The following is a 23417-nucleotide window of genomic DNA, read 5'->3' as shown; positions in this document are numbered from 1 at the left end:
CCCAAGTAGTCGACTCTGACTCCCGGACGTCGACTCCCCATCACTGCGACAAAGAGAGGTCCCAGATCCTTTTCCTCTGTCCAAAGATGTAAATAAAAGTCCCAGCCAGCTTGGAAGAGAACAAAATGCAGGACCCCTCGAATACACGTATGTGTGCTGTTTGAAAGTGTGTGTTTAGGAAGTAAAAGGCCCGAAACAACAGCGTAGTAAACAACTCTACCTAAATAAGATCGCGGTTACGTTTAAAGAGGCCCATTCAGTTAGGCGTTTAGTTGAAATATTTACTAAAAGAATCAGCATACAAAGTAAAAAATGAAGGTTTAAATGATGGTGTTTAGGTTAGAACGGTGTAGTATTAGCTAAGCCGTTAGCCTAATGCTAACTAAACATGGGTAAGTAAAAAGCCATTGAGTCGCTCACAGAAATTATTATAAGTCAGCATTAGCATTTTCGTAGCTGTGAATAAATAACATTAAATTCTACACTTCCACATTAAGTCCTGTATATCATGTTATGTGTGGTTTTCACATATTAATGGCATATATGGTAGCTTTTACCCACTGCTGTACTTTATGTAGAACCACCTACACAGTACAGCCATTAAAAGAGATGGAGGACATAGTTTGTTAGTGCTAAACAAGTGTTTTAAATATATCACAAACTGTGATGAAAAGTTAGGTAGTTATCGGGATACTTACTGGGATTTTTATGCCTGCACATGCCTAAACCTTAGCAAGGCTTTCACTGGTGTTTTTCTGAGAGAGAGTCAGGGCTGGAAAATTCCCTAGTGGGCTGTTCCAAAATCAGGTTGGTCCACAGAGCACCAGAGCACCATTCAGTGTTTTGTCGTTGTCAAGGACAGCGTGGAAGCTCCTAGCTCTTCTTCCACACTTTTGTTTGGTTTGTGTTGAAGCGGAGGCTGTGAAGGTTGCTAGCTTCTCCAAGTTACACCACAAACCACCAAACATGGCCGCAAGTCCAAATACAACTTAAATAGTTTAAATTTTTAAACAGTGAGTGCAAATATATGCATGTGTAATGTAGGATTTTACTATCATCTGCTACTGTAGGTGGTGTGTGTCGACGCTCATTGTTCCTGTGAGTTAGACTGTGTTTAAATGTTGGGGCTCTTGGTCATTTCACCATTTGTTAGGCTATCCTGAGTTCTGGAGTAAACGGGCTAGTGTTTACCACAGTCCACAATCCACGCTTCAGCAGGGCTTGGGCCTTAAGTGGCACTTCTTTGCTAGATTTCAGTTAAATTTCACATTTTATTTTGATGGTCTCCTATAGCTTAATAACTGAAATTCAGTTTAATGCTGAAATTGTTAGTAAGCTCCCTGTTGAAATTCAGTTGATTATCAGCAGCGTTATAGGTTTTGGGCCAATGTTGAGGTTAAAGCCAACCTGATCCCTTCATTTTTTAAATTTTTGTTTTACTTTGTTAGTTGTTAGGTCATTTTAAGCATGATTCATCATGTCATTTAAAAGAGAAAATACAAGTTTCCCTCAGAAATAGGTCACTGCATGGATCTGGAATGAACAAAACGATCACCTACAGTATATATTTTTGATGATAAAGTGTCAACAAGTTTCCATTAGCTTTTTCTTTTCAGTCATATATTGCAAAGTAGGAGGTAGGTTCCCCAACCCAGATCAAACAGATATAGAAATAACTCAAAATTGGGAGTAATACTAAACCTGAAACACCTTCTACCTCCTTTTGAACTTCCTATAAATATTCTTTCTCTACTTTCCATGTCCTGTGATGATGTTATTGCATCTCACCACTTTCCCTCTTCCTCCTGACTTTACATCTGTCTCTCGGTTCTATGAAGGGGATTCTTAGTGCAAAGCAGAACTTCAGTTCAACTTTTCAGAATACTTTCCTCAAGAGCCAGTGCATGCAGCTTTGACCTACTTACTACAAACTTTACTACCTACTTTTAAATTGCTCATTACATTATAGACCAAAAGAATATTTAGTTCATAAATGCAGTACTGTGCAGAAATCTTGTAAGCACATTATATAAAGCCATTTATCTCGGCAGTAAGTGTGTCATAACAAAGCCTCATGACATCCCCCTTTCTTTTCAACTGCCTATTACATTATGTGAGCATTTCATGATGAACAGACCAATAGAAATGATCCAGAATTAGTTATGAATGTTTTTTTGGCTTCTTCTATAAAGATCCAAGGTTTTGTAATGACAGCAACAATGTATTTTCCATATATTTTCCATTTGCTGACTCTCTTTTTGCTCAGTATTAGACTAGTGGATAGCAGGACTCTTGTGGAAGAGATGGAATTGATGAAGCTTTTAAACCTTCTTCTCCAGGCCAGTTCCATGACTACACATACCCAGCAGTGCTCCTGTTAATTAGGCAGTAAACCCTCTCCCACCCAGAGAATTGGACGTGTTGGAAGCTTTGCCAACATTTTGAACAGCCTTGAATGCAAGATATGGGAACCACACACAAAGCCAAACACCTGGAATGCAGCTGGCTCATGGATGAACAGTTCAAGGGTGATCAAAAAATGATCTCATCCAAGACGTTTTCTTGTTCAAAGATCCACTCTTTAAATGTCGATAGCATGCAGATTCGTTTGGTTAGATGAGCAGCCAAATGGAGGTAGACTTTCTCTCATTAAGGTGCATTACATTAGGCCAGTATCATTTACTGAGGGGTAGTCAGGAAGTTTCTTCCAAGACATGTACACATGGCTGGATAATGTTTTCAGCCAAAGCCAAGTCAGTAATCAGAGCAGTTGAGATACAGTTACCTTTTGTACATTTTGTTGGGGCTGGAACAATATGCGTGTCGTGTTTTACACGTTTCCTAAATGACTGTAAATGAGAGATAAGATTCACGCATAATGCTTGGAAAGCAGTCTTTGCATGTGCTGATCAAATAGTTTCAAGGCTGAGAAGTGTCTCGCTTTAACAATAGCCAACAAAAAGTTTCCATGAAGGGGAAAAAAAAAGAGAAAGGGAACAACCCAAATTCCAAAATAATTCCATCCCTTTGATTTTGGCTCCAGTGAAACTAGACAGGAAATCGACTATTTCTTGGACCACCGGTGTCTGGCCTGGATTTGATCTCAGCTGGTCCAGGATCAGCTCCCAAGCTCCAGAGAGTATTTACTGACTCAGACGGCTCTGATCTGGAGCCTGTAGACGAGGCCGGCTCCCTCATCCACCCCTCTGACTAAAGCAGAGAAAATGAATTTAGCATGCCTGAGCCTTATCTCGCTGTCAGACACTCCGAATTTCATAGCTAATTTGCCTTCATTGCTGCCAGATGTGGAGACATGGACGCAGAATGTTCGTGGTAATGGATGGCCGGAGGCACCCTGATGAATTCTTTGCTCCGTTTTGTGGGGAGACTTTAAAAAACTCTTTAACTGGAATGTACCCAGCTTCTACAAGCTAGCCTATATCAGCAGCTTACTGCTGCTTACTTATGGAAGCATAAAATGGGGAGAAATGAGAACTTTTCTCTAAAAAAAGAAGTTTGTATCTTCTCGATTGCAATCGTACATCTCCTCATGGAATTTTGTCCCCATTTTCTCCCTCTTGCCTTCAGTTCTTCCATCTTTTTCTTTGTCTCTCCTACAGAGCTATGATTAAAAACAGATATGCACTTTTTTCCATCTTGCAGATGTTGCAATAAATCACAAGCTGGCCCTGCCTAGGCAACTGGCTGTCTGACAAATGTTCCACAATAACGTTCTCTCCCTCACCCCTCACCCCCCTTCCCTAACTCTCATAAAAAAGAATGAAAGAAAGAATGGGGGGACAGGAAGAAAGGCAAGAATTTTGTTGTAAGCATTTCTAACTCTTTCAGGACAATTGTACATTAGAGTCATGAGAGCACAGGTGGACAGTAAAAGATGCCAAATAAAAACCTTCACCTAAAGCTCACTCCTACTGGACCTGGCCGTGGTCAGAACTAGATTAAGATGTGAGGTTATGGGGTATCTTTTTCGATTTCCACCCTTTTTTTCATTTTTTTTTTATTTCTGGAGAAATAAAAATCTACACCAAATCTACACAAGAGCCTCATTTTCAGTGGGCCTTATGTACAAGTACAAATTTACAATGAACACCTAAAAATAACGGTGGAAATAATGGCAAAAAATAAATAATTACAAGGAAGAAACAACATTAGACAATACATTCTCATAAAAAGCCACTTAACGGGTTGATGAGATTCAAAATGCTACAATTCAGTTAACACACTGAACACATCAGACAAGTAAACAGGTTGTTAACAAGCATTTAGCTAAGGGAAAATTAGAATAAAAATACAGTAAATAGAATAAAGAATGATGAATAATAAAGAGCTGTGGAGGAGCTAAAGAGAAGTGTGAATGTCTGTACATATGCAGATAATAACACCTATACATACAAAGGTCTTTAGCTATAAAAACTGTTATATACTCAGTATTACAGAATGATAGAAATATTTGCAGAAATGTAACATCTGTACAGTTGTGCAAATAGCATTATGTTACAGAGAAGTTACTGTGATATAATAAGGAGGTTTGATGGTTTAAGTTTAGTGGTGGTTCAGTTTAAGTGTGAGGTGTCCGCTGTGGTTCATGAGCACTACGGCTCTGAGGAAAAAGCTGTTAGCATGTCTGGCTGTGCTGGTTTTGATGGCCCTAAATCTTCTAAGGGAAGTGGCTGGAAGAGGTAATGTCCAGGATGAGAGAGGTCAGCTGTAATTTTGCTGGCACACTTTGTCACCCTGCTGTTGTAGATGTCCTGAGGAGTTGGCAGACTACATTCAGTGATATTCTCTGCTGTCCTGACTATGTGCTGGAGTTTGGCTCGTTCTTGTGAGGTGGAGGAACCAAACCAGATGGTAAAGAAGACAAACCTTTTAGCCGAATGGTTTCAAACCTTATAACTATGGTGAACTCATAATGTAACCATCACCTCAGAGCCTTTTCAACAGGGAACTCTTAGTGCACCACAGTACCACACATTACAGGGCAAGAAATAAATGGAATAATTACAGATAGAAAGATGATTCTAGGTCTAACTACTAGCAAACTATTCTTACAGTTATTTATATCGTATTGTTTTGATTCTAGCCATCTATGTTCTTGGTCTTGTATCAGGTGGAACTTCATGGGCTGTTTCCATTTTGCTGTGCCTGTGCAGTTCCATTTTTTTCTGCTGTACCACTGCAGTGCTGGGTGTGTATTGAAAGATACTGAATGTTGTTTCATTTTCATTGGCATGTTGTCCATCAACAGAGCCAGGCTATAAAACATGGAGACAGAGTGCTGCAGGGGATTTTTTTTACGGGAGGCGATATAATCACGTAAGTGACAACGGAGATTTTTCCACATTTGATGATGGCAATCAAAAGCAGTTTTTGAACAGTAACATAACAGCTTCAGTTCAGTTCCGGCGTCATTGGTTTTTGGCAGGCTGCGAAACCGTGATATCATTCTATCACACACCTGAGCCAGGAAAACAAGGCTATAGAATAGTGCTTACCTGGCTCAGGTGTGTGGGATTGGAAATAAACCAAACTGAAAAGGAATCTTAAAGTCAACATGAATTGCAAATCATAAATGTTCCATGATTTATTCCTGCATGAAACACAGTATCAGTGAGGGTCTCCGAGCTCTGTTTTTACTCGTTGATAGGTGGAGGGAGTGGGAGGGGGAAGTTAAGCATGGTATTATTGTTTAATATTGTTTTTTTCTGCCCGCTGGTCTTGGGTGACATAATACCCAGAAGACGTTTTAGAGATGGACAAAAGTCACTACACTGCGGACAAAGATCACCTGAAAACAAGAATTTTGTCCTTTAAATGATATGATGGATCATGGATCAAAGCTAAACTTTATATGAACAGGAAATAAAATAACAAGGTCCAAATTTTAATTTAGGTTGACTTTAGAGGCATAATTGTTAAATGTAGATAAATAAACAAGGCATAATTGAAAGTAGGAGAAAATGCATATCCATTGTGTATCCACAGTATCCATTTACTTTAAAGCTAAACTGTATGAGTTTATCATGTACAGGATGATGGTGCGTAAACCTGGGCCCCACTCTGTGCGTTTGTGTGGTCTACCGCTTTGTGGCTAAGCTGTTGTTGCTCCTAGGTGCTTCCATTTCACATTATTAGCACTTACAGTTGACTGGGGCAGGACAGAAATATCACAAACTGACTTGTGGCAGAGGTGGCATCCTATGACAGTGTCATGTTTAAAGTCACTGAGATCATTAATACAACCCATTCTACTGCCAGCGTTTATCTATCAAGATTGCAAGGCTATGTGCTTAATTTGATTCACCTGATAGCAATGGGTGTGGCTGAAACACCTGAACTCGATAATTAGAAGGGGTGTCCCAGTGATTTTGTTCATACAGTGCAACAAGTAATGATTTATGCTATGCTAGCTACCAAATTTTAATTCAGTACAGACTTAGCTCAATATTACTACTTCCTCTCCAATAAGCTTAAAACGAGACTGAAGTTGGCTTCCTGTCCACCAGCAAAATATCCTACCTAGAGTTTTGTGTAGGGAACTACCAAGAAATCTGCACTATCGTAGCACATTTCGACAAGGTAGCACAATTCATCACAACACCAGAGGTGCAGCAGCCGCTTTGCTGAAGCAAACACACTGCGCTGCTTCAGAATGTTGTACTTGTAACTGTATTTGTATGTGCTTCATGAGGTTGCTGGTGTTAGCCCCTTACATGCAACTACTGCTTAACATATTGTGGCATAGACACGTTGTGTTTTAAGTAGCTCAATCAGAAAAGAAAAGAAATGTTTAATTTTGACTGTCTTAGTTTCACTTTCACAGGGACTTTTAGGTTGAAGAATTTGAATACGGGGCATGGGGGGGAGGTGGCACTTTAGTCAGAAAGCAAAAAAAAAACTTGTCACTGTTTTTTTGCCTCTAGCTATGGTAGGCTGTTAGTTTTCCTGGCTGTATGTGCTAATTTGTAGAGAGCCCAGACATCACAATATATTGCATTTAGCTGCGTTATCGTTAAATTTAGTGAGCCCTCACTTTTGAACGTCTTACCCTTTCAGCCATGACCGGAGAGTGCAGAACGACACTCGACATTCAAAAAGGTTAAGGTAGTCAGAGGTATACGAACATTTTCGTTATACGGAGCAGAGCGCCCCTCCCGCTGATCCAATCTAGCACCAACCATTTGAAAATGCCTGCTACATAGACTAAATTAACGTTACTTAAACACTGATAGCAGCATGTCTGTCCAGGAGCTTATTTTTATATTTCAGTACTGACCAGTCTCGATACCTATGCCTAACAATAACATCAGCTATTGTCTACAGAACTAAACATGCAAAATGATTGATAGGTGAAATAACTGTAAAAAGCTATATTAGCCATGTTAGCTGGAGGTGGAGGTGAAACACCTCGCTAACAATAAACTAGTTAAAAAAAGGTAGACACACACGCATACTGGTACAAGGGCATGCCGCATCGTCATGGTCCATAGCACCACTGTAGCCATTTCTCACAACCGGCAGCTCTGGGGAATGAACATCTGCTCATCACTGAGCACTTGCTCTCTTTAATGCCAACAAGGGGAAAACTGTTCCACTGAAAGCGGTTGGGAACAGCACAACTTCAAAGCCTGAACTGCCTTCAGTGTAACGTTAGTCTGCAGTGGTGAAATTCTGACACATACTTCTCCTCTGTATGACCAAGTTCATTCTTTCATCAATCTTAATTGCACAAACCCATTTTATCTATTGTCTGAGGTGCTTTCTTGCCCTGAAGGACTAAAATTTTCATTTCAAAGAAAGAAGTCTTATTTTTTCACTCATAAACTCTCCAAAGCCACTTCATAATCATAGATTTTAAACAACTTTTCTTGTACAACGTCATATACATAGATCATACTAAATCCCAGGTGAACCAGGTTAATATGAAATTTCAGAATTTATTAAACCATAGCCATTTAGTAAATGTGTCAAGATTAGATTTGGCCCCATCATTTCGTCAGGGGAGAAAATAAGATGAGTGGACACTTTGCCTTGGGTGTGTTCCTCCCCTCAAGTAACTCTTCTTCTTCACAAAAGCATATGCACTACTGTACACTAGTCAGTAATTCAGTATTTTAAAAGCTTCTTATTTTCCTACTAAGTATTTAAAACATGAAGCTCTACAAGATTAGCATAATAGAAAGTTTTATACATGTACATGCAGCCAAATTGTTCTTATACTAAAAATATTAACTCCACATGTTTTGATTTGTGATTCTAGACTGAAGTCTTAATCATGAGGCATCTGTAACAGCACTATGACTGGCTCTAAATCATAGCATTTATACTGTTTCACGCTGATCTAGGGCCAGCACGATACTGTTGACCATTAATGTATGACCTATAAAAATGGCATTAAATCACTGGTTATCTCTTACTCCACTCATTCTATTTCTTCTTGTCCTTTCGTTTTTCTCTTCCTCTCTGACTCACAGAGTGCCAGCATTGCCCAACATCCACACCCATACTGGGTAGAAAAGAAGCCAGGAAATTACTGATAAGAATCAAATGTTGTGGCTGGTGTTTTTTGTGTGTGTGTGTGTGTGTGTGTGTAGTAGGGGGGTGTAGGGTGTTAGAAAAAGAGAATGACTCAAGAGTTGTCTAAACTCTTCTCATACATGCTGGTCAGTTGATGTTAGCTGCTTCAGAATCATATAGCACAGGGGAATTACAACTTAAACAACTTAAGAACCTGATACAGAAAGATCAATCAGGATTTTTGTTGGACTTGCAGTTCTTCCTGTGAACTAATATTGATTACAAATATTGAAAGGAGTGCTCGAGCTTTTTTCGAAACTAATCTCTAATCGCATCTACAGTCTACAGTCTGATCTACGGTCGTATACACCCCTGGACAAATTACTGTTTTATTGATTTTTTTTTAGAGAAAAATAACATCTCTACACAGAACAAACTTAAATATGGCATTTTCTTCTATATTTCTATATATTTGCTGAGTTTAACAAATTACATAAATTATATATAGTTCAGTAAATATTACAGTTTTTCAGTCCTTCATGCTAACAGCAGTTTTTAGTGTTTTCTTCTGGCTTGGTTGAAGCAACAGGCCACGAGACCCTACTGTGTGGGATGTATCTAAGTGATACATCTGATAGAGGCGCACTGCAGGTGGGGCTAGTGGGCTGCTTTGGCTAAACCAAGACTAAAGGCTATCATTGCCCCAAGAGACCTGCGGTTTCTTTCATATGTCTCTCTAATGTTCACTTGATACCAACCTGGACAATGAAGAAAGGAAGAATTCCAACCAGTACATCACCCACTATCACCGCCTTCCCACGAAATACTGATATTATAGATTTTGCCATGAGCATTTTTACTTACAACCTTGACAACCAACACCGCTGATGTGTTTTGTAAGTTATGTCTACTGGTGCACATGCACGTGTCATTCAGTAGTGTGTATGTGTGTCAGAAATTGCTTCATTGTACCAGTCGTAGGTATCATGCTGCGTTCAAGTGCCAGGTGGTCTAGAACTTGAATTGACTAACAGTAAAACAGATCAGGAGGTTTAAAGAGAGTTAGCCAAAGTTAGCCACCCTCATCTCCATCTTTTAGTCATGCTTAAATACTTGAGGACACTGACACTTTCTTTAGCCCACACATTCCATCTGTCACTGAACAGTCTTGAGTTTCTTCTCTTTAATGAAACTAACACATCTCTCATTGTTTCAGACCACCCTGTCCCACATCTGTCCTGACAGTGTAGGTGTATACTGTCTCAGCCCAGCCATTACCAACACACTCTCCACCACTGTCCACTTTTTTCAGAGTCATAATGCTGTATCCAGACTTAGATTTATGTACGGGTGAATAAAAGCTGATAGCAGCATGTTATGCTGGTAGTGCACCTGGGTGAGCTGCTTTAGACACCATTATGAGTTCATAGTTTTTACAACTGGATTGCAGAGAATCAAGTTTTGGAAAAGTACACAAACATGATGAAGTTTTCATAACCCTACTCTTTATTTTGTTAAAGCTCCATGATTCCAGCTGAATACAAGCAGCACAAATGCGTATTAATAAACTGTATTCACTGGCAGAACTTTTGAAATGTTTCTCAAAAGCACTGCATCTTAGCTGCTGAAGGAAAAACTCTATAATTATTCATTATTCAAAGTCCACTAAAATTTCCACAAACATGCTGGTTTATTCAACTATAGATCATGAAATCCAGTCGTGGAATTATGGAGATGTGCTGTTTTTAGTTTGTACTTTACCCAGGCTAAAAGATATAAAGGGAGGCAAGGGAGACTTTTTAGCATATGTAGTGGACACCCGACCGCTTTCTACTTCATCTTTGCTTTCTGCTTAAACTTTTACATTTCAATGATGGAGGGAACATGACATCTTAGTACAAAAACAGAGCGTTTATTACACTGTTGATTTATGAGTAAATAACCCAGAAATGCTGGTTTTGTTCAAGCAGCTTCATTGCATAAATTCTATTGAACACACCTTAAAAAAATTGTTTTAACTTATTTATTTGGCTACCTTGATTAAACTTGCTGGGGGCTCCCGAGTGGCGCAACCGTCTAAAGCGTTGGCCCTATCATCAGGAGATCGCGAGCTCGATCCCTGGTGATGCTACAGCCGTCCGTAGCCGGGAGTCCGAGAGAGCACAATTGGCCTCGCTCTCTCTGGGTGGGTAGGATGGCTGCCCTTCTCCCCCCACCACTCACTCAGCGCGATGCTAGTCAGCGCAGGCGTCTGTTAGCTGACATAACAGATCTGGTGGTTGGCGCTTTCCTCCGAGCGCGTTCAGCTGTCCAATGAAGTTGAGTGAGCGGCAGTTCGAAAAGAAGCGGTTTGCCGGTTTCACAGGTCTCGGAGGAAGCCAGGCTCTTATTCTGTTCACCTGCTATTAGAAGTTCATTAATCTCAAACTTTTAAGGCAGCCTGTGTTTTTACAGTGCAGCTGCAGTTGCTATACCTTATTCTTTCTTACTCTTAACAGTGCCAGTATATCTTTATAACTCTCCTGTAACATCAAAAACTGCCACACTCAAAAAAGATAGTTCTTCAAGGGTTCTGTAGTAAAGAAAATTATTATATAGTGCTAGTATAGTATATAGAACCATGAACACTCAGAGAACCCAAAGTAATTGTGGGCCCATCTGTTTGGGGCCTTGGAAGTGTTCTACTCTACTTAGGATAAATTCTACTGATTGATTTCATAGCTGTTTTCAGTATTTATTGATAAATCAACAAGTGTTTCCAGACATTAAAAACTGACTGAGATAAAATGCAGTAAAATTGGACTGGTACAGACTGGTTGAAGACAACATGGGGAAAGATTTGCCAACTCAAACGGTATCGTTTCCAGGGTTATTCAGCATGACGACCAGGGCATGAGCTGACATGAAGTGATGGATGATGATCCTGCTGATAGAGAAATGGATTATAGTTTTTCTTTGATTGTCTTGACGATCAGCACTGATCAATACTACATGTATTGAGTCCTATGACGTCTTACTGTTTAGGATGACAACTAAAAAGACAAAAACTCCACCCAAAAGATAATCCCTGAACAAATCGCCAGTGGTTAACGTTGGCTGTTTTAGGGTTTCAGAAATGATGGGTCTGGACAGATCCGAAACAGTGAAAGGCACGCCCCTCAGGGGACACATCGGAGAGGAAGAGAGAGAGGGAAATAGAGGAGAAGAGAAAGCTTATTTGGTTTAACTCCAGGTGGTTTCTCTCTGTCTTCACAACATTCCTTCACTGTATGTGGAGGGTAAGAGAGAGTGAAAGAAAACCTTAGGGAAAACCAAAAGACCTGTTGTGAGGGTTACAGAACATTAGTGCTGAATTCATTGGACAACTTTTCTGTTACCGGACAAAACAATACACAGTTGTAAAAAAAAACAACAACAACCCGTATCTCCATTTTTGCAAATGTTTTTTGGACCATTTCATTAAATGAAATGTCCCAAAATGACTTGGAAAAATGTCTGGTTTCTTTGACTTACATTAATTATATGTTTTTTCCTTCTTCTGTAAAGTTGTCATTTTGGAGATACAAATTTCTGTTGCGACAACGATATATATATTTTTGCTTATTACAGTTAATTTAAAATAATTACAATCAATATTAAACCAATTTCAGTTAATTTTATACAGCTTTCGTTCTCTCTCAGTATATGATACATCACAGTACGGGAATACTAGGGTGGGCAATATGATGATATTTTCTCGTTATCGTGATGAATTGTCACTACGCTTTTTGAAGAGCATTTTATGGATATCGCCAGTTTTTGAAGAGCAAAGACCAACTGCGTGTTTTATTAAATAGGGAGTATAATTCAGCTTGTTTCACTGGATTTAGTGCAGTGCAGTTTGTATAACATGGAATTAAAATTACTGTAGAGGTATTGTTGTCATTATAGTATTTTATATGTGGCACTACAGGTATTGTCTGTTCTAACTCATTAAATCTCAGATAAACTAAATATTGTGATGCATATCGTGAAGATGCTTTGGAGTGTTGTGATTTTTTTCTGCCATATTATCCACACCTATCTATGATCCATATTGTTATCTTTAATAATTTGATGTTTAATCTCATTGATTGGTCAAGAGTGCACTTGATTAGAACCTTTAAAGCCAATGTAAATGTGAAATCAGAATGCATTCTCCTTCTACAACGTGACATAGTTCTGAGTGAAGCACAGCATCAGGGAGCTAGCATCTTCTCTCAGTGATAGCTGGGGGTCGAGGGAGTGGGAAACATGATTATTGGTTAATATTATTTTTCCATGCCTGCTGTTGCATGGCATTTTAGAGGCAAATAAATATTATATTTTGATACAAGATCAAGGGAAAACAAGAAATTTGTCTTTTAAATGCTAACTAACAGCATAAAATGGTCAATTTTGATTTCAGATTGACTTTAAATGCACGTCCTCAGGATCTGGTTCACACTGAAAGAAAAGTGGTGAGGTGAGCTGAACTGTCCCTCAGTTGTAACATGGGATAACCTGTAAGAGGAGGACTAGCTGCCCCTACCCAACCTAACCTTTATTAATCTTGTCTCAGGTCACTGTAGAAGGGCAGGTGTTGCATCAGCATTGCCACCAGTGATGTTTTTATGTAAGTACAAAAAGAAGGTTGAACAAATAGAGGTGAAAAATGACAGTACATCCTCATTTATAAGGATAATTAAAGCCTAGATGGAACAATTAAAGCAGTTCCAGTTATTCATTCATTCATCTCTATAAGATTATAATTCCACCTCAGTATGGTAATTTTTGGTCTGTGTAGTTGGAATATTGTCATATTGGTGTAGCTTTCTTATGTTCTCAAAAATGTAAGCAATTGAGAAATACTGCAATTGCATGTCTGTATTCCAAAGATTTATTTGAATATACTGATTTAGAAATGCTCTGTTTGAAACCTGATTACGTTTGAGAAAAACAGTGACATTAAGCAAAATGTTTTTTCAATTACAGCTCCTCAGTTTCAGGCACCAAAATTACAAAATTATTGACACAGTCACCATTTCAAAATACCACATCTGCAAAATCTTACAGAGAAGAAAATGACACAATAGCAGAAACACTGGAGACACAACTCTGGAGACTCTCAAAAACAAACATCATATCAGAATGCCACATGCTTACATCATATATTTATCTGTCACAAAGCACCAATAAAACACTGTGTGTCAAAGACTGTACCCATCAGATTGGAAAATCCAAATGAGAAAGCAGTCAGTTCATCAAGTTTGGGCTTTGGAATAACAACTTTACTGTTATGAATGTTCTAATTTTTTTTTCTCAAAATCAAAATGTATTTATATATAAGACACTACAGATTAATGGTGTGAAGAAATAATGTGAAGAAAAGAATAAAATGTTCAGAGACTGTCCTGTCTGCCTCATGGATTTGGCCTCAGGTTTCCATCTCCATCACAGTTAATGTTTTCCCTGGCCAAGCTGTGGGGAAAAACCTCCTAGCATGGTGGATTCGTGTTTGGCAAGCGCCTGTGTTAACGTCATAGGCCTCTACCGTTGCCTAGAAGGTTCATAACGGTTACAGTTGTCTACCTACTTTCCCTAAGCATGCCTCAACTAGACTGAGATGGACAGAACAAAAGGAAAACATGGGACACTGTCAAAGATCTGAATTTACTGAAGTCCTTTAAGTTGATTTAGCTGTCCACTCCTATTACTATTCCACTGGTAATAATATACTATTAATATTACTTTTGCTACTTATACTGATTTTATTACCACTACAATTACTACTAGTACTACTACCACTACTGCTACTACTACTACTACTACTACTACTACTAATAATAATAATAATAATAATGATAATAATAATATCAATGCAGCATAGAGGTGCCAAAAGGGTGCTATGCCATAGAAGAACCGTTTTCCTCCCTGAAGAAACTTTCAATGGATGGTTCTTTAGAGAACCATTTTGTAAGTGAGCTGTGTGACCGAGAAGAATCTTTTTGAAGTATAAACAACCTGTACATCTCCACATGATGTAGGCTATATAAATAATAACAATAATAATAATCTTTATTTACATAGCACTTTTCATTTTTAGACAGGTTTAGACAGCACTTTACAGACAGGTAATAAAGCTGAACAGTAATAGAAGAAATTATGATCATTAATTTAAAGTCATATAAGAAAATGACAGATTCAAAAGATAGATACCATGAGATGTGGAATTTTATTTAAACGCAACGTTTAATAGATATATAATAAATGCTTCTTAAAAGTGAGCACTGAGCTTGACTGTCTAAAAAAAGGTGGAATTGAGTTCCACAGTTTAGAAGCATAGTGACTTAAAGATGCCTTAAATTGTCAAAGATTGCTTGCATTATGTGAAGGTTCTTCACACTCACACATCTGATTACAAAAATTGATCTTTGGGAAACCAACTATACTACTAAGTACATCTAATATTGTTAATAGTGCTATCACTGTTACTGCTATAGTAGTATTGATAAATACTGTAGTAACATATTGCTTGTATTATTACTACACTACTAGTAGTATTGCTATCACTGCTGCTGCTTCTACTGCTACCTTTTATGAAAATATGTTTTATTTTCTTGTTTGACAAAGAAAATTGACTACTTGAGAGTGGCAGTTGAAATCTAACTGCTGCACAGTGGAAGTGTACATTGCCTGATTTGACAAAAAAGGGTAATGCTGAAGCTGGTAAACTGAACATTTGTCCTACAGAATTAGTTTGTTGGTCTAGGTGTTTAGTATAGAGAATTCATCACTCTGTGTTTGCATTTGTTTTAGAACATAAGGAACTGGGAAAAACACTACAAATAGTTCTGCAAGTGATTGATTTCTTCCAGGGCTTTCTGTCCTTCTTTGTTTTTTGGATGAATCCATGTGCTAATTTCATGGAGTCTAATACTTATAGCTCTGTATGTTTGTGTGTGTGTGTGTGTGTGTGTGTGTGTGTTTGCTTCTTAGCAGTGGGGTGTGTGTATTTCTCTGTACTTGAGGTTACTGTGGTGTATAGCATGTTATACAGGGTTCAGCCTGATGACAGTACACATGCATTCATCACTATGGTAGCACAAAACAACACAAACAACTGATATTTAATGATGGTTTTCTGTTACCTTTCTCAGTTACAACTCCGAGTGCTGCCTGGAGCCTATAACCGCTCTAGTTTGATTGTGGAAGTAGGGGATTCCCCATGTTTAAAAAACACACTCCTACAGCTTTACCTAGACAAGCCCAGGTGGATTTGTATCCTTTGTCCTGGTGCTGATAGATGGATGAGGCCTCGCTGATTTATATTAACACTCTGCATCTGGTGGTTTTTCTCTAAACCAAAAGTACAGTTTGGCCCCTGGAGATGCAGTAATTTGAGATGCAGACAGCCCACCCAGAAGGGAATTGCAGTCAATTTTTAATAAGTTCATGTGGCTTGACACTTTCTGTACGTTTATTAGCTTTATGCTAAGTCCTATCATGTGTAGCAGTCCTTTTAAACCTCCTGACCCTGCATATTGTCCTTTTTCTCCTCTCAGATCCAAACTAGCGCTATCCAAAAAAGCCAACTTGCTAGTTCAACAGAAAAGAAAGTCTGAAACGTGCTGTTCATTTAGGTTGCCATCGCACTCTTTTTCATAACAAAGATTTTTCTAATGTTTTCCAGATGCTCTGGAAGGGGAGAGAAAGCTGTGGAGGCTCCATGGCGGTGTTAGATAATGTCTTGGCAAAGTGTGAAGGATTTCAGAAAAATAAATAAGATCATCCCAAAAAAAAAAAAGGTTTCAAAGGATTGCGTCTCGGCGCCCCCCCTTGTTAAGACATGCTAACTGCAGACGAGAGATGATTTTCTCACAGGCGTGGGATTTTGCAAGCCAACATAAAATGAAGAGCCAATCAGACAGACAGTCAGATAAAGGAGAGTGTATTTTTGGTTTCAAAGGTTAAGATTAGCGTTAGGTTTACGGTTAGGTTTAGAAAATTAAAATTACATAGGTACTTACATGTATATGAATCATTCAACTGGTTCAAAGTCGGACTTGAAAACTCATTTCAGACTTTAACGGACTTAAGTCCATTGCTTTGAATGACCCTACACCTTCATTATGCTTATATTATTAAAATACATGATTAAACATTCCATTTTGTCACTGACAATACAATCAAAACACACTGTAAAGAGGGGCTCGCCAGAGTTACTTAAGAAAAAATTAATTCATGTGGTAACAAGCAATTGAACTAGTTGTATTCAACTCAAAAATGACATTGATTGAAAGAATCATTCATTCAAAGTATTTATTTAGGTTGAATAAAACTAGTTAATTTACTAGTTACCATATGAAGTAATATTTTAAGTAGATCTGATGAGCCACTACTGAAACTTTACCAAATGTATCAATAGTGACTGTTTCAGCAGTGGAAATTTTAGCTAATTTTGAACAGAACTCAGAAGTATTAGCCAGTACATGACTAGCAAACACAGCTTTGAACAGCTGTATGTACATAAAATCATATATTTTGTTATAAATTTTTAAATTGAAATTAAAAACAACAAATTGAAAAAATGAAAAACATAAGTTAGTTGAAATTTAGAGGCATTATTGCATATAGGTACTTACATGTATAATACACATAGAACATATTATTAAAGCACTTTGAATGAATAGGGCGCGCACGCACAGATATATATACATACATGGGACATATTACATTTATGTTGTAATATGTAATACATATGGGACATGCGATTATTTAATATGTATGTCCAGTATGTATTATATGTTAGGACCTAAATGCCTAAATGTATTATGTCCCATAATAGAAACTAATCAAAAATGCTGCTAACTTGAACTAAATGTACTCTTGGAATATTTCTTACAGGTTGGATGGAAGCCATGGGACTGTAGTTTCCTCAGCACTGAAGCAGTTACACATGAGCCTGTGTGTGTGTGTGAGAGCAAGAGAGAGAGTGAGAGAGTGAGTAAGAGTGCCTGTAGAGGCGACATCAATCTTGCTGTGAATGACTATCATTATTCTAATGGCTTTGTAATGTTTGCTTTCCGGGGGCCAATAATTGTTACCAAACATGGCGTTCAAAGTGCAGGTGGACAGGAAAAAAAGGAAAAACAGGGACACCGCCGGCGCAGCATGAGACAGATTCTGGCTTTCTGGGCTTACCGAGCAGCGGTGGGATAAACCGGATGTTGACTTTTTCAGAAACATAGGCACTGAGTGGTCATAATTGCAGTCCAGACGTTCCCTTTCATGTACATCCACTCCCGAACTTCAACTACAACACACAATTGGAAACTTTTAGGATAAAATAGTGGCTAAAACTATCGCCCTGCACACGGCAGAAATGCCAGTAATGCTATCACCATGGCAGTATTTACATGACTTAATGCCATCATGGCTTTATACCATTGCCAATTCTGCTATGAGGTGTGGAATGACGTTTTTTGACACTCCACTTAAAGCCCAAACTCTCAGATGTTATAATCCAGAATTTTAACTAAAAAATGCCCTTATGACGAATGACCAGTAGGACAAGTGTGTCTGTGTGTGTGTGTGTGTGTGTGTGTGCGTGAGAGAGAGAGTAGCCCACCATCACCCAGTGACCCCGTTAAACCCGCATGCCCCATAAACTCCAGATGAACACAAAGCCTTGTAACCTTCATTACACAGCAACCCTACAGAGGCCCCACAATCTCCAGCACAACCCACAGCCCTCACATCACATCCCTCCAGGGTGAAAGAAAGTTTTCTATGAATTTCCAATGATTTTTGTAACATTTTTGAACATTTTTACTTTAGGCTCTCTCCCGCCATTTTTTTTTTCTTTCATCCCAGATGGCTTTTTTGGCGTCTCACTCTTCAAAGTGGACTCAGACAGCCTCACTTCAAAAGGACGGATTCTGTGGCTTTCAAAGTGTTGTAATTACCAGGGTGCGAACACACATGCTCGCCATATTGCAGCCGTTGCAGTCAAACACCCATTTTTAATCACTGTGCCACTCTCAGATTGATTGTTCTGACACCCACAAAGAGCAGAAATGTAGCTTTAAAAGCAGAGTACAGAAAAACTCCAGTTGTTACAGTGACAGAAGAAGTAGACCGTCTGTTGTGATTTACGTCTTGTAGAACATACAAGAATCAAGGAACATTTTTGACAAAGACTCATTTGGATAAAGACCACGGCAGTCCCACCGTAAAAATGAAGTATATTGTATATTTAGTAGAATATATGTTAATATACTTTTTAACGTATTACCTTTTTTGGGGTAAGGCTAGATATGTTGTACATGAATGGTAAATATATATGCTGGTTTCTGTGTGTGTGTGTGTGTGTGTGTGTGTGTGTGTGTGTGTGTGTGTGACTCAGAGCATCTGCTTCTCCTTCACTCTGTACACACTCTGATTCAGTGGACACTCAATATGGACTGAGCTTACCAACACTGAGTGAATGGATGTATAAATAAGTGAGCTGGTGAAGGAGTGAGTGAGTGAGTGAATGAGTAAGTGAATGAGTGAGCGAGTGACTAAATACATGAGTGAGTGAAGGAATAGATGAGCAAGAGAATTGATGAGCGAGTTGGTAAAAGTTTAAGTGAATGAGTGAGTGAATGGATGAGGAAGGTAATGAAAGAGAGTGAAAATGAGTGAATGAAAGTGACCTAGTGAACGAATGCATAAATGAGTGAGCTGATGAAAGAGTGAGTGAGTGACTGAATACATGAGTGAGTGAATGGTTACCTGAATGAGTTAAAAAGAAGGTAAATGAGTGAGCGAGTGAACAAATGCATAAATGAGTATGTTGGGTAAGAGCGAGTGAATAAATGAGTGCATGAGTAACTGAGTGAATGGATGAGGAAGGTAATGAAAGAGAGTGAAAATGAGTAAGTGAATGGATGAGTGAGTTGGTTAAACTGAGGAAGTGAATGAATAAGTAAGGTAATGGATGTGTGAATTGTTGAGTATGTGAGTGATTAAATGAAAGTATTAGGGAACCGAATACATCAACTGAACACCTCGGTCTTTGTATTTCACATTGGATTTCTCTGTATTTTTCTACGCTTTCTACGCTTTTCTGTATGTCTGTCTATTTTTCCGCTGCTCCTCTTTTGTCTTTGAAGCAGCATTCCTCCTAAACCAATTCCATGCGCTTACGAAGCAAACTTGCAAACATCTGCATTTTCCATCAGAAGTGGTTTGAGCTGTGTGCTTTAAAAGAGGCTGGGAGTTTAAAGAGCGGGGGGTGGGGGTGGCCCGATAAACGCTCGACAAGGCAAAGACAGCTAACTCACTGAACTGTAGAAGTGCTCATTTCTGTGGATTTAAACATACCAAACTCCTCCAAAAACGCTGCAGAGTAAAATGGCAAGCCAAGCCACTGCCATAAGCAATAAATCATAACAGTGAAAAAGACTCACTACTCCGGTTTTTACTGGGGATTAAACTTGAGCTGCAGTCAGTTTATCTTCACATACTGTTAAAGTTCAGGTAAAGTGAAAAAAAGTGTTGAGTTTCACTCTTTAATTTGTTTGTCTGTAAATGCTTGCCAGAAAATATTTGCTTATTTAAAAGGCTAATTAAATGTTAATGCAGCAGTTTCCTGTGATATAAATACCTGTTTATAATGAATGTAGAGTTATATGTGTGAAGTCTCAGTTTATTAAATTAAATTTTTGCCTGACTGAATGTGTAAATGTCAAGTTCTATGGAAATCATATTCTCACCAGACATGAAATTTACTTTTGTTGAGTTCTTTCCTTTATTTGACTGCCAGAAGCTACCTCTCCCCCACAAAAGTGTTCCAGAAAAACAGAGAAATTATTGCACCAAGGTCCAAATCTTTCCAGAGTTTCAGGGTACTGGTGCTCTAAATCTGTGCCCAGTCTAATCATACTCAGGTCTAATTAGCTAGCGACTTGGCTATGGAGTCAAAGTGACTCACCTCTCCATTGCAAATGAGCTGTGATGACCTTTCCTAGGACGCCCCCTCTGGGGATACCAATCAGACCAGTACGCTTTCCCCTAAGGATGCAGCCGTCCGGCTTGAGTTTCTTTAGAAAAGGTCTCACAGATGTTCAGTTTGTGCACAGTTGCAGCAGATTGAGCGATTGTGCTTTAGAGTAAGGAGGAATACTGTGTGAAGTCACCAGAGATGGACAGAAACTGGTGACATTAACTCAGTACGTCTCCTCAAGTAAAATTTTGATGGATTTACACTTCGCTGATTATTTTCATATGATACTGTTTTTGCTTCTACTAAGTACATTTATAAGGAAATGATTCTACCACAGTCACTGGAATTTACTTTTTCACTTATTTCCATTGTGTCATATATTTTAATTATTCTCTTTTCATGCTTAATTTTATTGTTTTGTTCAGGCCTGAGCGATATCTCAAAATAATTTTCATGATTCGCTCTAAGTTGCTCTCAGTTCTTTTACCAAAACTGTGATTATCGCCTTCTACACATTGCCATCAGGTTAGTTGCCCACCATCGGACGATATCTGATGTCCGATATCCGATACATTGCCCTATCGCCCAGGCCTACACTCTTAGCAAAAAGGGTTATATATAATACCAAAAAAAGTTTTTTGGTTTGTACCAATACTGGAACCCTTTTTAGTGCTATATAATGCCCTTTTCAGAAAAGTTCTGTATAGAACCATTCGCAGCACATTCTCCATCATTCTGAAGAGCCCTTTCACTATGCAAAGAACCCGTTAAATCATGCAGAGGGTTCTTTGAGTGTTCATGATTTTATATAGAACCATTTTCTTGTCTAAAGAACCCTTGAAGAACCATCTTTTTTAAGAGTCTAGTTCAGTTGATGGCTGCATCTGTACTGTTGGTGCTTTGTAATGGGTACTTTTACTTTTACTGCAGTCATTATTTCATAGAAGCAGCAGTTTGTTTGAGGAGGAAGATGGGTTTAGGCTACTCTACTCACCTCTGAAAGTCTCTGAGCATTATTTTATTTAACCTGGATGTTCAAACATTTATTTGACCCTAATGTATACCTACATAATGGAAAAAATTACTTTGTTTTTACTGTGGAATATACTCTGGAAACATTGTTAAAGTTTCAAAATGTTCAACATCATTTAGTCCCCAAAAACATCATGGTTATGACATCATAAGCATGAAGTCAAACGGTTATAAATGCAGCTATAAAAAGGGAGTCTTAAAATATTTTAACCCTAAAAAGGGTTGCATTGTGAAAAAGCTTAAGTTAACTCCTGATACACAATATGTATTCAAAGATATACAGACACCCCTTCTAATCAGTGAATTCAGCTACCTTAGGGTGCACACATTGCTGACACAAGTCTCAGTTGCCACACAACTTGTATAATCTCTGTAGAAAACCTTTGCTAATAGAATGGAATGCTATGGGGCAGCTGCACATGAACCTAAGGACACCACGCCCAAATGTCAGTGTCAACTAGAAGGGTGTAAAGCCCCCCAGCAGTGGGTTGTGAAGCAGTAGAACTGTCTTCTCTGGAGTGATGGAGCTCCATCCAAAATCTTAAAGATGAGTTGGAGTGGAGTTTGTGATCCAGAACTAATCCCCCAACATCAGTACCTGACCTCACTAATGCTCTTGTGGCTGAATGCAATCAAATCCTCACAGCATTTAATGTAACATTCCAACATCTAATGTAAATCCATCACACGACTTAATAAGGCATGGGAACGAGATAATTGAGTCGTGGCCACGACTTAGTAAGGTGTGGGAATGAGATAATTAAGCCTTGACCAAGTTCAGGTAAAGTGAAAAAAAGTGTTGAGTTTCACTCTTTAATTTGTTTGTCTGTAAATGCTTGCCAGAAAATATTTGCTCATTTAAACGCTTACGTCTAACTTGATCTCAAACTATATTTCAAAACATTAACACTGTAAGTTGATCAGTAATTCAACATGAATTTGTCTTGCAAGTTTGTCTGGTGAAAGGGTTGCAAGAGGTTTCCAAACCATTTCCAAGTAAACTGAACATCTGAACATGTTAGAATTTACGGTATATACTATCATCAGAAGTGCATCTTTGTCAGTAATGGGTCAGTGATGTGTAGCATGCTGGTGAATCTTTCTAGTATATTTGAGGAATTTGCCAGAACTGGTTAGATCAGGGGGTGGTATGGTGGTGCAGTGGGTAGTGCTGTCGCCTCACAGCAAGAAGGGCCTGGGTTCGATTCCCGGCCGGGTGAACGGGGTAGTTTCTGTGTGGAGTTTGCATTTTCTCCCCGTGTCTGCGTGGGTTTCCTCCGGGTACTCCGGTTTCCTCCCACAGTCCAAAAACATGCAGTCAGGCTGATTTGACATGCTGAATTGCCCCTAGGTGTGTGAATGTGTATGTCTGTCTGTCTGCCCTGCGATGGACTGGCGACCTGTCCAGGGTGTATCCTGCCTTCTGCTCAATGACAGCTGGGATAGGCTCCAGCACCCCACCGCGACCCAGAAGGATAAGCGGTTTAGATGGTGGATGGATGGATGGTTAGATCAGTCAATTCCACAGACTACTTATAACTCGTGAGAAATATCCCTCTACTGCCCCCCAGTGGCAAAAGCATTTTTTTCCTTGCCTCTGCTTTTCCTACCTCTTGGATATTGTTTTATTTGCTCTTCAACATTTAGTCTTCGAGAAATTTGTCTTTATAAGCTGCACCAGAGTGTGATCCGTGAATTTATTTATGATTTTTGACAACAAATGCCTCCTTCAAAGCCCTGCTGTAGTGTGTATTTTCTCCTTGTGGACCCAACGACAAAAATGACACAACACTCATGATGGAAAATTGGGAAGATCTGAAGGCCCTTATAAGGAAAGTTAAAGAACAGAGGAAAAAGG

This window comes from Colossoma macropomum, unplaced genomic scaffold (genome assembly GCF_904425465.1).
Source record: "Colossoma macropomum unplaced genomic scaffold, Colossoma_macropomum, whole genome shotgun sequence".
In the NCBI taxonomy this organism is placed as follows: Eukaryota; Metazoa; Chordata; class Actinopteri; order Characiformes; family Serrasalmidae; genus Colossoma; species Colossoma macropomum.
This window is presented reverse-complemented; position numbering follows the sequence as displayed.